Source organism: Kogia breviceps, chromosome 17 (genome assembly GCF_026419965.1).
Source record: "Kogia breviceps isolate mKogBre1 chromosome 17, mKogBre1 haplotype 1, whole genome shotgun sequence".
NCBI lineage: Eukaryota > Metazoa > Chordata > Mammalia > Artiodactyla > Physeteridae > Kogia > Kogia breviceps.
This window is the reverse complement of record NC_081326.1, coordinates 4,580,535-4,597,786: the sequence shown is the minus strand read 5'-3', so window position 1 is coordinate 4,597,786 and position 17,252 is coordinate 4,580,535. Positions and strand designations below refer to the sequence as shown.

The window sequence follows — 17,252 nt, the reverse complement described above, 5'->3', positions numbered from 1 at the left end:
CATTCACAGTGTTGTGCAGATGTCACCACTATCCAGTTGAAGAACCTGTTCAGCCCAAACAGAAACCCTGTGCCCTTTGGACAGTCACTCCCCATTCCCGCTCCTGGTAACAACTATACTGCTTTCTGTCTCTGAATGCTTCTGCTTTTATTTTAACATCTTTATTGGAGTATAATTGCTTTACAATGGTGTGTTAGTTTCTGCTGTATAACAAAGTGGATCAGCTATACATATACATATGTCCCCATATCTCCTTCTTGCATCTCCCTCCCACCCCTCTAGGTGGTCACAGAGCACCGAGCTGATCTCCCTGTGCTATGCTGCTGCTTCCCACTAGCTATCTATTTTACATTTGGTAGTGTGTATATGTCCATGCCACTCTCTCACTTCGTCCCAGCTTACCTTTCCCCCTCCCCGTGTCCTCAAGTCCATTCTCTACGTCTGCGTCTTTATTCCTGTCCTGCCCCTAGGTTCTTCAGAACGATTTTTTTTTTTTAGATTCCATATATATGTGTCAGCATATGGTATGTGTTTTTCTCTTTCTGACTTACTTCCCTCTGTATGACAGACTCTAGGTCCATCCCCCTCACTACAAATAACTCAATTTCGTTTCTTTTTATGGCTGGGTAGTATTCCATCGTATCTATGTGACTGGATGGGTTTTAGTGCACCTGCAGTATTATGTGATTTTGCTGATGCTCTGCAAGTTCTCTTATCCCCTCAGATGTGAGCCTCTCCTCATTCAGGGCCGTGTAGAAACAGGAGGTGGGGACGTGTCTGTGGCAGGCGCTTCTCTGGCCTCACAAGTTTGCTGTTTTAGGGCACTGGTGGCCGAGCGGGGCGTCAGGACCCGCTGGGAACGCAGGTACGCGTCAGAAGCAGTGGTGGTGGAGCGGTCCAGCAATCTGTGTTTCCTGCGGATATGCCTGCTCACATCTGAGAAGCACCGGTTTGGAGTCCAGGTTAAATATAAACCCCTAGGTCATCTTTTTTTCTCTTTAATACAACAGCTTCATTGAGCTACTATTTGCATGCCATACAGGCCGCCCATTTCGAGTACATAAGGCAGTGGATTTCAGTATATGCACAGAGTCGTACAACCATCAATACAATGGCCTGTAAGACATTACCATCGCCCCCCAAAGAAACCCTCTAGTGGTTCTTCCCCCATTGTCCCTTCAACCCCCAGCTCTCTCAGCTCGAGGCAATGGCACCGATTTGTTAATCTCTGTCGATTTGCCTATTCTGAACATTTCATATAAATGAGATCATACAATTCGCAGTCTGTTGCGATTAGCTTTTTTTCACTTAGCATAATGTTTTCAAGCTCTATCCATGCGGTGGATGTATCAGTAATTCATTCCTTCTTATGACTGAATAATATGCCATTGTATGGCTATGCCACACTTTTGTTATCCATTCCTCAGCTGATGCATATTTGGGTTTTAATTTGGTTTTACATTAAAACTCTGTAGTGCAAGCCCTTCCTCTCCTCATGGAAAAACATCTACTTGTGACAGTTGTGTATGTACGCACATTCGTATTCTGAATTAATATTTCAGTACTCAGTGGGCCACGAGTATTTATGAAGGTTCTAATTGCACAGCTTTCTCCCCTGACGGACTTAGAGTTTGTGAGGCTATTCTTAGCGCTACTATCACTGCCGCCAAAATAGAAATGAATTGAATGTGTGGGATTGAATCCGATGCTTGTCTTCCGAGGTTTCCACTGTAGCCATCAGCAACTCAGCCCTAGGTCCTGGGCCAGTGCTCACATATGGAGGGCTTGCATGTCACCTTTCCAGGCCTTGGGATTCCTGATCTTCCACGACGCACTTGAAGTTCTTGAGACATTGTGGCCCCAAACGTTTGACTCGAATAGTGCCGTACGATCATGCCCGACTCCCCTGTTCGGTAGCGTGTCGACAAGGGGATCTGGAGACTGTGGGCAGGAGAAGTACGTGCCTTACAGGTGGACAGGGAATTCTGAGTTAAGACATATACACCTGTAGGGGATGCCAGATGTCAGGGAGAAAATATTCAGAGGACTTTCCTCTCTCCGCAACGCATGGCTGCCATATGAAACTGAAACGAAGCCAGGTGACTAGTCTCTCCACAGGTGGACATTATCCACAAAAAAAGCCACAAAGTTATCTCTCCAACTGAAAACACATTAATTCCTAAGCAACAGATAATAAAGGACGCCTCCAGGAATTTATTGGTCATGGACATGAAACTCAATGTAATATGTTTTTGCACTTTGGAGATTTATGTTCGTAGAAACAGCTGATACAGAAGTCAAAGACATTAGATAAGCAAATTCCTAATTGGATTTTTTTAAAAATAAATTTATTGATTTATTTTAGGCCGTGTCGGGCCTTCGTTGCTGCACAAGGGCTTTCTCTAATTGCGGAGCACGGGCTCTAGGCACATGGGCTTCAGTAGCTGTGGCACGTGGGATTAGTAGCTCTGGCGCACGGGCTTAGTTGCTCCGCGGCATGTGGAATCTTCCCAGACCAGGGCTCGAACCCGTGTCGCCTGCATTGGTAGGTGTATTCTTAACCACTGCGCCACCAGGGAAGTCCTCTTACCTTCTTTTTTTTTTTGAATTTTTGAATTTTATTTTATTTTATTTATTTTTTTTTTTTGTGGTATGCGGGCCTCTCACTGTTGTGGCCTCTCCCGTTGCGGGGCACAGGCTCCAGATGCGCAGGCTCAGCGGCCATGGCTCACGGGCCCAGCCGCTCCGCGGCATGTGGGATCTTCCCGGATTGGGGCACGAACCCGTATCCCCTGCATCGTCAGGCGGATTCTCAACCACTGCGCCACCAGGGAAGCCCTGAATTTTATTTTATTTTATTTTTTTATACAGCAGGTTCTTATTAGTTATCCATTTTATACATATGAGTGTATATATGTCAATCCCAATCTCCAATTCATCACACCACCACCACCCTTCATAATTGGATTTTTTTTAAAGGCTTTGTATTTGTTCATATAAGTAAATAATAGAGAACTCTACATCCTAATTTAAAAATTGGGATGTAGACCATTATTTTTAAAAAGACTTCTAGGATTTGAGTATTGTGAAAGCACAGAACCATTTTTAAAACGGCAAGGACTATTTTCTTCCTCCCTTTTAAGTCTTTTGGGTGGCTCTTATCAAGAACATCATTTCAGAGTTTCCAGAGTGCTTCAACATGGATTCAAGTTTTCCTGAAAGAGGGGTGATCCTGTGACCACATGACATTTCAGAGGTCACATCTGATTTTTTATTTTTTGCCACTTGCACAAATATGAATTTGTCTTGCTGGAAGAGTTTGAAGCTTGGAGCAAATGAAGAGGAAACATGATTCACAGTGAATTCACTGGTGGAGGCCAGTACCTCACGTGGTCCCCCCCATCTACTCTCTAGAACTTCTGGGCCCTCCTCCCAGCCAGTGCTGTTTGCCCGCCAATCATGCCTTGGGGATTAACATGAGAACATCAGGAAACAATGGATCACATCTTGTTGAACAGAGAGCAGAGTGGTTTCTTTCCCAAACCAGATTTCCGATTGTGAAACAAGATTTCCACAGCTCTGACGGGAGATCTTCCCAGATATGTCCTGGGTCACCTCTTATTTCACAGCAGGAATGCAAACAGCTCACATTTGAAAGTTTTTCTGTTTTCAGTGAATTTAGTTCTCGAGCTGGATTAAGATCTTTGGTTACATCCAATCTCCAACTGGCAGAGGACCAGACCTAATTTTTCAAAGAGAACATTGTCATGGAAAATGTTTTCAATAGTGGATAGAGTTTTTCCCAAAGCTGCTCTCGGTAGGTAAGCAGTGGCGTGCCATGGGACAGGAGGACAAAGGACCTTTCTCCAATACACTCTTTATTCTCTGGGGAAGAGATAAGACATTCTTCAAACAGTTGTTTTGGACCGCAAGCCAAATAGTCTTGGAAACCTCAGAGGATTAAATACATCAACAAGAGGAAACATTGAAAATGGGAAGGTCTGTCAGACAACAAAAGGATACTACACTAACAGCAAGAGGTGAATTTCCAGTAGTGACAGCCCTGGACTCCTGGAGAGTGACAGGGTGGATGTACTAAACCAGTGGTCTGTGTTTAATGCAAATGTTCAAGAATAGTTGACCATCGAGGCAAGTCAGAGACAGGAGTTAGGAATCTCCAGAGGGAAGGGTGATGAGTATGAAAGTTCGCCCCCAGAACTCGGGTGCAGCAGTGCCTGCATTTGAATACCCCTTTGCTTATTAGCTGCGTGATTTGGGGCAAAGTACCAACCAAGGGGCTGTCGTGAGGATGAAATGAGATAAAATATGGGAGGATCTTAGAACAGTCACACGGCCCCTAAGGAGGCGCATCTCCTCTCTGAGCCCCTGTTTATGGCTGTCTGATCCGAAGGCTTTTACTCCATGCTGTATTTATTAGACAGGACTCTCTTGCTTTCTAGAGACAGAAATTAACTCCCATTCACCTGAACAGGAAACAATTCATCGGTTCAAGGGCCCAAGAAAGAAGGTTAGGGCTGAGAAGGTCAGTTGTTGAAATGATGTGGTCATCTCTCTCTCTCTCTCTCTCTTTCTCCCTCCCTCTCTCCTTCCCCTCCTCTTCCTCTCTGCTGGTGTGCTATTTCCTTCTCTCCTTTGATAGACCTTCTTTCTCCACAAAATGGGGAGCCCTGACCCACATCTTCCAACAGTGCCCACATGCATGGAACAATCTTCCACACTCACCGTACAGAAAGTCCTGGAAAGAAATGTGATTGATTTGGTTGGGTCATATGTCCTCACGTGTCCCAAACTCTCCTCTCCAAGGCGCAAGACAGGATCTGTGAAGAAAAGAAGGAAGGGGGTTGGGCAGAGGAAACCATAGCTACTAAAATCCAGTCAATAAGGACTTCCCTGGAGGTCCAGGGGTTAAGACTGCACTTCCACTGCAGGGGGCATGGGTTCGACCCCTGGTCCGGGAAATAAGATCGACCAAAAAAAAAAAAAAAAATTCCAATCAACAAGATTTATCTGCGAGAATGGGGTGAGGGGACCCTTCCCAGGTCAGTGCCTGGCTGTCAAGGGCGCTGACAACTGTCGTGTCCTCGGGTTTCTCACTGTTGTGTCCTGATCGGAGGCCCGGGTCTCAGCAAGATGGAGGTCGGCAGCCACAGGCACCTCCTCCATTGCCGGAAGCCCAGCTGGCCACTCTTCCCGGCACCTTGCTTTTCTGGGGGGTGTTGGGTCGGGGAGGGGCAGGTGGGCCACAGATTGGACTGCACCCTGTTTTGATGCTTAAAACTCATATCCCTATCCAGCTCCCTGATCCTTCGTCTTCGGTAGATTTCCAGAGTCCGGGCTAAAGCCATCACTACTCTGGTAGTGTGAGGAGCAGATGGCCTGCCCCCTACTGGGAGCCCTTGGTATTTAAAAAGCTTCTGGGGGCTTCCCTGGCGGCCTGGGAAGAATCCGCCTGCCAGTGCAGGGGACACGGGTTCGAGCCCTGGTCCGGGAAGATCCCACACGCCGCGGAGCAACTAAGCCCGTGCGCCGCGACTACTGCACCGGCGCTGTAGAGCCCGTGAGCCACAACTACGGAGCCCACGTGCCACAACTACTGAAGCCTGCGCCCCTAGAGCCCGTGCTGCACCAGAGAAGCCACCGCAATGAGAAGCCCGCGCACCGCAACGAAGAGTAGCCCCTGCTCGCTGCAACTAGAGGAAGCCCGCACGCAGCAACGAAGACCCCCAAACAGCCAAAAATAAAAATAAATAAATAACTAAATTTTAAAAATAAAAATAAAATAAAAAGCTTCTGTGCTTTCAGAGTACTAACATTTAGAAATGATATTTTTTAAAAAATGGTCTAATCCTAAGAATTCTCTATTATAGTGAGCAAGTAAAAAAAGCATTTTTAAAAACCTGGTGATGAATTTGTTTATTTAACATCCTTGACTTCTGCATCAGCAATTTTTAGGATCATAAAGTTGTTTCACATCTAGGACCAAAAATTCCAGGGAGGTTCCCCTTATCCTCTGTTGCTTAGAAATAAGTATCTTGTTCAGTTTCCTGGCCTCAGGCATCACAGGCCAACCTGTACCCACAGCCCTGGCTGGTCTGAGTCTTTGCCCTGACTTCTCTGGTTAAAGTGAGTAAAATTACACCTACATTAGTTGGCTTTGGCTGCTGTAACAAAGTACCACAGACTGGGTGTCTTCATAACAGAAATGTACTGTCTCCCAGTTCTGGAGCAGAGTTCCAAAACCAATGTGTCATCGGGGTTGCTTTCTCCCAACGGCTGTGAAAAGGGCTCTATTCTATGGTTCTCCCTAGTTCCTGGTGTTTTCTGGCAAACTTCGGCCTTCCTTGGTTTGTAGTACATCACTGATCTCTGCCTTCATCTCCAAATGGTGTTCTCTCTCTGTGTGTCCAAATTTCCCCCTTTATAAGGACATCAGTCATATTGGGTTAGGGGTCCACCCTTCACCACTCTGACCTCAGCATAACGAATTATACCGACAAAGACCTTATTTCCAGACAAGGTTACACGATGAGAGACTGCGGGTTAGGACATAGAAATTTGGGGGGTAGACAGTGTGACTCAATAATACACCTGGGAAGAGATAGACTAAAGAGATGAAATGGAATAGACATCATGAGGAAGTACTTTAAATCCATGATAGTAGCATTTTCAGTGCAACTAAAGCATTTTTTAAAACTTTTGTAATACTTAATGAGTGTTTTGTTTGCTTTTTAAGGAATTACAATTATTTAAGAGCGTCTGACGCGTTTGACTTTTGGAAAGGTTATGTTTTCAATTAGTGTTTATTAAATGCTCTGAGATCGCCTATTTATTAAATGAATGGACTTTGCTGTATTTTTTTGTGGGTAAGTCATACTAGCATATTTAGATGAATATCAGTTAATTTAAAATGAGAGATTGAATGTTAGAAAAATAGTAGTGAGTGTTCCTCTTTGCGAAAGCCCGACGTGAGCGCGTCTGTGGACAGGAGGCCGCAGCAAACGCTCAGATCTGCAGTGTCCTTCAACTGTCAAGTGTTCCTGCCCCTTCCCCCAACTTGTTGGGAAAGACAAGCGCTGCCCTGTGGAATTCCGGGTCCTGGGCTGAGCCCGGCAGGAGCTGAGTCTGTTTTCAACATCTCTGACCTGCAGGACCTTTTGTGCAAATAGTATCTTACCATATGTAAACTCAATGTATAAAACAGATTAAAGCCAACATCCTTCCCAATCCTTCATTGGCAAGTTTTCCCTTGAATGATATCCCTGTACCCCTTGCCTCAGAACCACCCAGAAATCACAGTTTAAGAGGTAGATTCGGGGACCTACAGTAGACCCCCCGATTCAGAAGTAAGCCTTGGGGCACATGAATCTGCATGTTCACACACTCTAAGGATATTTCGCATATAAAGTTTAAGCGTTGCTTCGGTAGCTTAACCTACGTCCTGGAACACATTTCTCTACCTCTACCGTTGTTGAGTATCCCGTTAAACAAGGCACGAAGTCACCACATTGTCCCTAAGAAACCGACGCAAGCTGCCACCTGCCTTCGGGCCCCTGCCTCTAGTCTGGGGCTCACGTCGTCCCCTAGGTCGCCCCTCTGACTACCACACCTCCCTCCCCGTTGGCGGGTCTTGGTCATTTCAGTTGTTCTGGCCCCGCGGGTCTCAAACATTAACGTGCATGAACTCCCCCGGGATGCTGTTAAAACGCAGGCCCTGGCTCTTCAGGGGCCGGGGTGCGGCTGAGACACAGCGCTTCCCAGAAGCTCCCGGGGGACTCCTGGTGCAGGAAACACGCTCAGAGGAGCGAGGTTCCAGAAGAGGGTCTATCTCTGCGTGGTTCTCCCTGGGTCCCCGCCATAAGTGCTGTTCCAGCCACAACGCCTGAGCCTCAGGTTAGAGCATCCACCCTCGGCCTCAGGGGCTCCAGACAAAGACTTCCCAGGGAGGTGACGCTGTCCCTCCACCCAGGATCTTATCTAAACTTCAATTTTCTGCAGGCTGCGTACATCTTTTTCTCATGAATAGGAACTTCACTTTAATCACACAGATATTATTATTTTAATTATATCTCTTGTTGCTTCCCACGTCAGTGTTGCATGAACTAAAAAGCAACCTTAAATAATCTTCTCTATTTCTACAGTTGTAGAAGTCTTTTGAAATTTAGAAGGCTTTTGAAAATTTAGAACTAAAAAAAAAAATTCTATAAGCATATTATAAAATAGCTGTTGGCTTTTTGCCTCTAGCCTTTTGTTCGTAAAAGAAAATCAAGATATGGGTAATTTAAAAAAAAAAAAAAGCCTCTTGGCAGTGCTTCCTCCTTTTGTTTTGGCTATAAATCTGGTTTCTTTGGGGGTGAAATACCGAACTTCGCCACACGGGGGCAGCAGAGCACCGCTGTCTGTGCTCAACCAGAAAAGCGCTGCTTTGAGTTTAGGGGTGAATTTCAAAACCCTGGAGTTAGAATTGAAAATAACAGAATGTAATAAACCTCTGCTGCTGGTTGAAATTCCGCAGGTATAACCTCCTAACTTAAAAGTTCATTTGAAGAATCCTGTTTTGAGTAAGCTCTGTTGTTAAAGGAAACTGCTCATCTCTTTTCATCTGGCCCTACAAGCCTTGCAGGAGTGGGTAGTTAAGCGGGTGGAGGTGATGCATTCCCGGGGGGGCGCTGATTAACTTAACTCCAGTCCAGGATGTCACGATGACCACGGCTTCTAGCAGAATATAGAGTAGGCAGGGGAAGAGAAAAGACAAGAAGCCTTTGAGGGAAGAAAACTGATTTGGATGAATGCTGTATCCAAAGAGCTAAAGCAGAAGACTGTCTGAATCACTTTACAAAGAAAAACATTATCTTGAAGAACCATTTTGGAGACCATTCAGATCATTTGAGCCTGTACCTAGAACACCAGCTGTTCCAGAAGGTGACAGGACTTATTTTTATTTTTTACTTGGTGTTGTGAGGTTAGCCTTTGAAGGCATGCAGTTTGGGACATTCTTCTAATTTGTCTCTGTGCAAACTGACAAAATCTTATTCGTCTGTGTTCTCGTGTGGAAAATGAGGCAAAAGTGTGATGATTTGAAATTCTGTAAGACACACACGCGTGCAGGGTCAGTATTCCGTCCTTCAGCTGGGTGGCCTCACGGCACACGGAAATGGCTAAATGTTAAAGGACGACTTGAGTTCGTCCTGCATCTCATTCCTCTCCTTCTTTAAGGCTGGAAGGTTGGACACGAGGAGGGCTTTTCCAGCAGATGCTAGTCCCCGAGTTGCCGTGATGATGCCCTGTGGGGTGAGGGGTGTGTTAACCCAGGTGGGACTCACCACACCGCCTGAACTGGCCTCAGGATATGGGGCTGGGGGCAAGGCACCCTCAGCCCTGCAGCAAGGGTGAAAGCACAGACGCAGCCCACAAGAGCAATCGCAGAGACAAAGTCAGGAGGTGCTATGCCGCCCGAGGGCCCTACGGGGCGTGTGCGGTTGTCAGCAGGTAAATTTCCTTCCCGGGGTCATTAGTCCAGCCCTGACTCAGCTTCTGAGCTCCGGACCCATAAACGCCGCTGCCGAGCTGGGACGCCACGAAGACGCTGCTTCCAGGTTAATGCTGCAGCTGTGAACGCAAGGCCGTGCGCCTGACGCACCGTGAGGCCACACGGAGAGGGGCGCCAGGGTTTGGAGCCGGGGAATGTGCATTGCAGGGCCACGCGAGGGTAGCTCATGCCCAGGAAACCCCGAGCTCCCTGAAAGGTTTCCTTAAAGCCCTTTCAAATGCCGGGTGAGGGAGGAGGGGTCACAGGGTATGTGATCCGTTCGTGCACAGTTCTCTGATGGGCTGATGGTGAGGTCTCAGGGGTTCAGATGATCAGTCCTTAGGCTCCAGGCGGCCTGGGGGCTGTGTGGTCACGGTCCGCAAGAGTTAACCTCTTCCATTAGCTGGGGGGTTCACATCTGAACCCGGAAGTCAAGGCTGCGACAACACAGCGAAGAGTTACAGCAGGTCCTTGCAACCGTGGGACCGGGGGCGGCCCCCAGGGAAGCGCTCGGGGTGGGGGAGGCGGCTGAGAGCCCGACCTTTGGGGTGAGCCGTATAAGGTGGACAGGGAAACAAAACAGGCAAATGCAAAACAGTAACAACAGACACGCAACGAGGTCGGAGGAAGGAGAGAAATCGGAGGTATCGGTGCCATGAGATCCAAGAACGGAGGAGGAGAAGAGCAACGGTGTCCAACGTGGTAGACAGATCGGGTAGGACAGCGGCCGAGAGGGCACTGGGGTGGCGTCCGTGCCCACCTGGAGCTCCAGGTGAGGAGGGAGGCTGCTTTCAACTCTGCCTCTGTCTCTGGTGCTTGTTGGCTTGAGGCGGCCGTCCTCCCTGGGTCTTCGTCTTCTCCCCCGTGAGCGGGGACATTGTGTTAGTTTCGCAGGGCTGCTGCAACGAAGGACCACGAGCTGTGTGACTCAGAACAACACACGTGTTCTCCCACGGTTCTGGAAGCCAGAAGTCCAAAAGGAAGGTGTCGTCAGGGCCACGGCCCCTCGGACGCTCCTCTTCCACCTTCCGGCGGCGGCTGGCTTTCCTTGGCTTTTGTGTCTGAACCACTGCAGCCTCTGCTTTGTGCTCTCACATGACCGCCTCCTCCTGCGTCCAGGAAGACGTCCTCTGCCTCCCTCTTGTAAGGACCTTGTCACGAAATTTAGGGGCCCCTCTGGTGACCCGGGATAGACCCCTCTCAAAATCCTTAATCACATATTTTGGACCACAGAGGGTAATAGTCACTCTTTTACCATATCCAGGAAATGCTCACAGTTTCTGGGGACATGGGCATGGACGGAGCTTTGGAGGTGCAACCTTCTACCCACTACCAATGGACTGGAGGACACTCAGACCAGATAATCCCACAATCCCTTCCGGTGGTGACATTTAATGAATCGCCAAAAGACTGACAGCTTGGGAAAGTACTATTATTTAGCACAAGTTCAAAAGAGTTGACAGAGTAAACAAGTACTATTTGCAACGACCAGAACAGCTTACCTCTGGGTTGCGTTCATTTTTTAAAAACCTCTCACGTGCCGTCCTGTGGTTGGCGTGTCTCTGACGCCCGCACACAGGTGAGTCTCTGGGGAGCTGTGCACTTTTTCACCTACTCACCTGATACCCATTTTCTCTCTGTGGCCCCAACTGCAAATTCTTTGCAGAGTGAAGTTTGGCCGCCCTCAGTGTGATGAGGGGAAAAAATTGATTTTGGAAACTTAAGAAATTTTAGTCCTTTGAAATCCATGACGTGCACCCTGTGGAGATGCTGGCGTGTGGGTGGATAGGGGGACCTCTGTGTAAGTGAATACGTTAATATGTGGGTAATTTATGAGGATATTTGGTGTTCAGGAGCAAAATATGCACATAAAGCGGTTTTCTAAATTCCCTAAAATTGTTTCAAGCTTTAAGCATTACCCTTGTTTACATTTTTAGATTGCTCTGTAAGTTCTTATTTCACGGAAAGTACAAAGGTACAGCCCTGTGAGCTAGAGTTATTTCAAATTCTGATTTAGAGGATTCTCAGAAATAAATGTGGCTTCTGCCATACTTACGAGAAGCTAGGTTGCATTTTTATTTGGATTTTGGGCCAAACCAGGCGGGCTACCTTCCGTCTCTCCGTCAACTACCTCTTCCCTACTCTGAGTGCATTGAGAATGTTTGCTCTTCTCTTTAACCCTCATCTGGTCCAGTCTGCTTTCCCTTTGGCTAATACTGTGTATTTCTCAAGGGAAAGAGATGCGAAGGGAAAACTCCAAACATGCTACGAGTCTCCAAGCACCTTGAAGCACACACGCCACGGTTCGTAAGTGTTTGTTTACGAGATGCGAGAACAGTTCAAACTTTCCACCAGCACTTTTGACAATTTTCCAACTCATCTCTATTTTAGAAACCAGACATTTCTATCCACTGTGTTCCCAATATGTGGGGTCTTTTCCCTACTCTATAAAGAATGAGCAAGGCAAAACTTTAGAGTCTCAAACCCCCTCCAAGGCTAAGAAGTAGGTTGAAATCTTTTAACGCTGAACACTAGACAAAACAAAAAACAGAAAACAAAAATACCACCAAATAAAACACACACACACACACACACACACCCCTGCATAATTTTTTCAATATAAATTGTAATCAACTAAATGTTCCTTAAAAAGGCCATTTCCAGGGCTTGCGGGGGAGAAAACAGGAGAGCAAGATCTATCTGCAAAGAACTTATGCCCAGAGAGGTGAAGGGCAGGGCGGCGAGTGCACGTTGGAGGCGGCGCTGCTTGCTGCAAAGGGGACGCTTCCTGCCCAGCAGCGGGGACCCGACGGAGCGGGGTGTAAGGAAGGCTACCACTCACTTCCTTCTCGGCACTGCCCAGTGTTTGGTTTTCTCACCCGTCTACCTGGAGTCTGCATCTCCTAAGACTGCACACTCCGTCTTTGCTTCCTGGACCCCGACCTGCCTCTGTCATCCGTCTCCGCACTCTCCACCCCAGCCTCGGGGGCTCCTTTGCCGCCTCTCAGTACTGCAAACGCTCGTTCTTCCTTTGGAAATGGGACCCCACTGCTCTTCCATTGGCTGGCTAACGGCCAGCTGCCTTCTTTCTCTTCCCCTTCCTCCCGTTTTCTCTATAAAAATTTTTGATTAAGAAATGGGTTCTCTGTTCTGCGAAGGTTTGACGACAATGGACCTGTAACATTGTCTCCGTCTTACCTACAGCTGTATCTGTCCATCATTTGAAATAGTATTTATCGTTTTTCTCTCTTTTCCTTGATAATAGAAGTTCTTCCAGTTTATTTGGGATATTATCCTTTTGTCTGTCCTGTATGTTACAAAGATTATTTTCGAATTTGTCACTCAAGTATCAATTTTGTTTATGCTACTCTTTCTTATACAAGAAGAATTTTAAAATTTATATCTTTGTTTATATTTGTTCATTTTTAAGTGTTCATATATTCTCTAGTACTATTTGTTTATATATTTTCTTTGACTTATTTTGATACTACAAATGTATTTTTTTCTTTTTAATTTTTTAATTGTTTTAATTTTTTATACAATTTTTGAAGGTTACCCTCCATTTACAGTTATTACAAAATATTGGCTATATTCCCCGTACTGTACAATACATACTTGTATTGTTTAAACGTTTAATATACACAAAGATTTTTAAATTTCTAGTTTATATTGGAAACTAGGGATCTCCAATAACTTTTCCGAAATGTGTTACCAGTGTTCCAACATTAATTATTGCATTTTTACTCCACTAATTTGAAAAGCTGGTTTATTAATCCCTAAATTCTATTTTTGCTTGACTCTATCTATCTGAACTCATAGATCTGTCCTACTGCTTTATTCTTTTAGCTAGTAAGGGTTTAACTACCCTTTCCTTTGTGCTCAAATCGTACCCTCTTCTGTGGGAGCTATCACTGTCCTCTATTTAATCTTCTGCTAATCTCACTTCACTGAGCCCCTTGAGGACACCAACTATGACACTTATTAGCTGCTCAAGACATTTTTTTAAAAAATATTTATTTATTTTGGCTGCACTGGGTCTTTGTTCCGGCACTCGGGCTTCTTAGTTGTGGCATGTGAACTCTTAGTTGCAGCATGTGGGATATATTTTCCCCAACCAGGGATTGAACCCGGGCCCCCTGCATTGGGAGTGAGGATTCTTAACCACTGGACCACCAGGGAAGTCCCTGCTCAAGAAATATCTTGAATGAGGAAATAAAGGAAATAGTTGAGGCTTGCTGTATGGTTTTGATGAGATAGAAAGGCCACCAAAACCTGCTTTACTAAGGAAAGAGCTTTCTTATCTGATACAGTGAAGTATGATTTCATAGACTAAAACCTATCGGGGCAAACATAAAACTTTTGTTGTTTTTTTGTGGCTGAACTTAATCTAACCCAGAAGCTTCCATTTCTTGGACGACAAATCTTGCCACTTCGACATAACTCAGTCACTTCTGGTTTAAACTGGGCGTCTCTTGGATGAATACCCAGTTAAGTCCAAAGTCTCCCTCGCCTCTTCCCCACCCTTTAGTGGGGGACCCAGGGTTAAGGGAGGACCCCTGGCCTCTGGCCTGTCCAGCCCCCTCGGGGAAGGTCGCTGGTCTCTCTCTGAGCTCTGCCACATGCCTGGCTCACACTGTGTGCTGACTTTCCCTGGCTCTGCTGTGCCCCGTACCTGGACCCTGCCTGGGACTCCCAGATCGGTGGCTTCTGCTTCGGGGACTTGGCTTGTATACAAATATCTCTCGGATGAGTTTCTAACTGTCAGATTCCAGCCACCTTCCCCACTGCCTCAGGCTGGTGGGAAGCATTTAGAACAACGCCTCATGCCTCATCCTGCATCCCTGGGAGCCCAGGGAAACCCAGGAAGTGTGGGCAGCTCTCTGGGGCTCTACCTCCCCTCCCAGACCTCCCCCCTCTCCTTGGCTCCCTCCCAAAAGACGCCTTCAGAGTGGTTACCAGCTGTGGAAGGTGAACATGGAAAGGCTACTGTGTGTGGCCCAGACCTTGGCAGTGTCTGCTCTTGGGTGATGTTATGAGTCCCCACAGCTCGGGGCTTTGCGTGGGGTGGTCCGCAGGCTCCCCACGTGAGCTCAGCCTGCCCCTGGCTTCAATGCAGGGCTCACCTCTCAGGGCTTGGCTTCTCTCTGTCGTGTCCAGCATAGCTGTGTTTGAACAAAGACCCTATACGGTTCTATAGGGTCTGAAAAGGGGCCATGACTGCTGGACACAGAGTAGAGGTTATCTATATCCACTGCCCCATCCTCTGTTTTAGACTGATTGGCTGTCAGGACCATAAAGGTATCCCATTTCCCTCTTCTTCTCCCCCACCAAGAGCAGGGTATGCGAGTGTCAGATCCTAAAGACCTAGTGAGGAAAGACGTGTTGAAAGGCTCTGGTACACAGAGGTGCTCAGTGATGTTCATTTCCTTCTTCATAGTGACAGACATGGCGGGTATAAACAGCTGAGTAGACAAAACTTTCTTTTTCAAATAGAGTCACAGATGTAGAGAACAAACTTATGGTTACCAAGGGGAAAGGGGGCGTGGCGTGAATTGTGAGATTGGGATTGACATATATACACTGCTATGTATAAAATAGGTAACTAAGGAGAACCTACTGTAGAGCACAGGGAAATCTACTCAATGCTCTGTGGTGACCTCAATGGGAAGGAAATCTAAAAAAGAGGGGATGTATGTATGTATACGTATAAGTGATTCACTTTGCTGCACAGCAGAAACTAATACAACATTGTAAAGCAACTACACTCCAATAAAAATTAAGAATAAAAAGAGAACCTGACAAGGAAAGAACAATAAAACTTTCTTTTTCAAAGCTGGAGAGCTGCCTCCACCCTCCACCCCTGCCCCCCAAAATAAATTATGTAGGCTGACCCTATTCTTCTATGTGCTCCAGTTTTTTTTTTACTGTTTCAAAATTTCATTAATAATATTTTTAGATATGGAATTGATTAAAAAATTAAATAACCCTCCCTAACTCAATTTCTTCCATGTTCATGGATTTGTCATTTTACCTTTACTCTCTCTAAAAGAATGATCAGTTCTTCAAGCCCTTAAAGGTCAGGCTCTAGTGACTCTCATTAAAATATGATACACATGAAGCAGTGTTCTTAAAAAAATAGATTCAAATCACATTCACCCAGCAATTAGAGTTGGAGAAAAAAGAGAATACACAAGTGTAATTTGCCATGTATGAACATAAGACTAGTGCTTATTGAAGACAAACAGACTTTAATGCTTATTTATTCAATAAGCTGGTAGTATAATTGGGAACAGAATGCCGGTTGTTCAGAAATTACTAAAAGACCTCTTCTTAATGGGCTGGAGCTACATTTTAAAATTTTTTAATTGACGTTCAGTGGCAATATTTGTGCTGCATATTTTCTGAGCACCCACTCTAACTTTAAATTCTCTAAATTTAATTCTCTAAATTCACTAACTTCAAATTCCCGAGTTTCTCATGGTACTAAATCTGCTGCATTAAGCTAGGCTTACCCCCATGTAAGAACTCAAGATACGCTTTATGTTTTCTGTTGGTTCTTTAAAGCAATGGATGAAGTTGCCAAATTATTTCATGTGACAAGAAGATCGGTCTGACACTGTTACCCCTCCTGAACCGGAGATTGCGCTCCTAAGAGTGATAAAAATGTTTCCAGCCTCACAGGACTATTGTTAGGATAAGATGACTACAGACATGGAACCATTAGGCATAGTCCTGGGCACACAGCAGAAGTGAATAAGAAGCTAGATTTGAACTGGGTGGCTGAAAAAGGATGGGACATCCCCCCAGCCAAGGGCCAAGCTCAGCAGGCACCCCAAGACCCACTTAGTAAAGTCACAAAATCACCTGAAAATAAAAAATTGCCATGGCTGAATTTTGGCAATGTGAGATAAAAGATCAATTTCAAGTAATTGAATCAGGTGAGAATATATGTCCATAATTACTTGCAATTGCTTAAAATTTTCCTTAAAGAAAACAAGTACTTGGACCATGTATGAAAATGAGTGAAAACAAACAAACCAGTAAACAAAAGAAACAATTACATTTCCAATAGTTGGGAAAATATCAAATAACTATATATGGATACATTTAACAGAAAACTTAAAAGATATTTATGAAAAAAGCAACGAAACCTTATTAACAAACGTAAAAGAGAAAATCCGAAAGAATGAAAAAGACATTACTTTCCTGAACGTGAAAACTTAATATTGTAAAAACATTACTTTGAATACCTTTTTAGTCAATATATTTGATGCAAATTAGATTAAGTTCTAAAAAGTTGTTTGGAATATAAAAATGATTATGAGGTGAGTCTGAAAAAAAGACCACGCGATTTTAAAAAAAGAAGAAAATAGGGCAGGGGGTCATTTTCCTTTCACTCATATGAAAACATTATAAAATATAAAATAATAAAGCAGTAGGACAGATCTATGAATTCAGATAGATGTTGAGTCAAACATAAATAGAATTTAGGAAATAATAAAATGGCTTTTCAAATTAGTGGAGTAAAAATTCAGTAAATAATGTTGGAATACTGGTAACACCCTGGGAAAAAGTTATTTTTTTTTTTTGGAGATCTGTAGTTTCCAATATGAACTAACTTTAAAAAAATATTTATGAATACTAAATGTTTAAATAAACAGTGCTAGAGACTATATAAAAGTTTAAAAATAAACAAATACAAAGA

The 17,252-nt window shown here is 45.0% G+C and overlaps 1 long non-coding RNA gene across 1 annotated transcript in view; it reads right to left on the bottom strand.

The window, feature by feature from the left end:
• Positions 1–4,787: 4,787 nt before the first annotated feature.
• The window catches only part of LOC136792862 (uncharacterized), a 171,961-nt gene continuing 159,496 nt past the window's right edge, over positions 4,788–17,252 (bottom strand). The window contains exon 3 of the long non-coding RNA XR_010837397.1: positions 4,788–4,838. This is a non-coding gene — a long non-coding RNA (uncharacterized lncRNA). The remainder of the gene's footprint in view (positions 4,839–17,252) is intronic.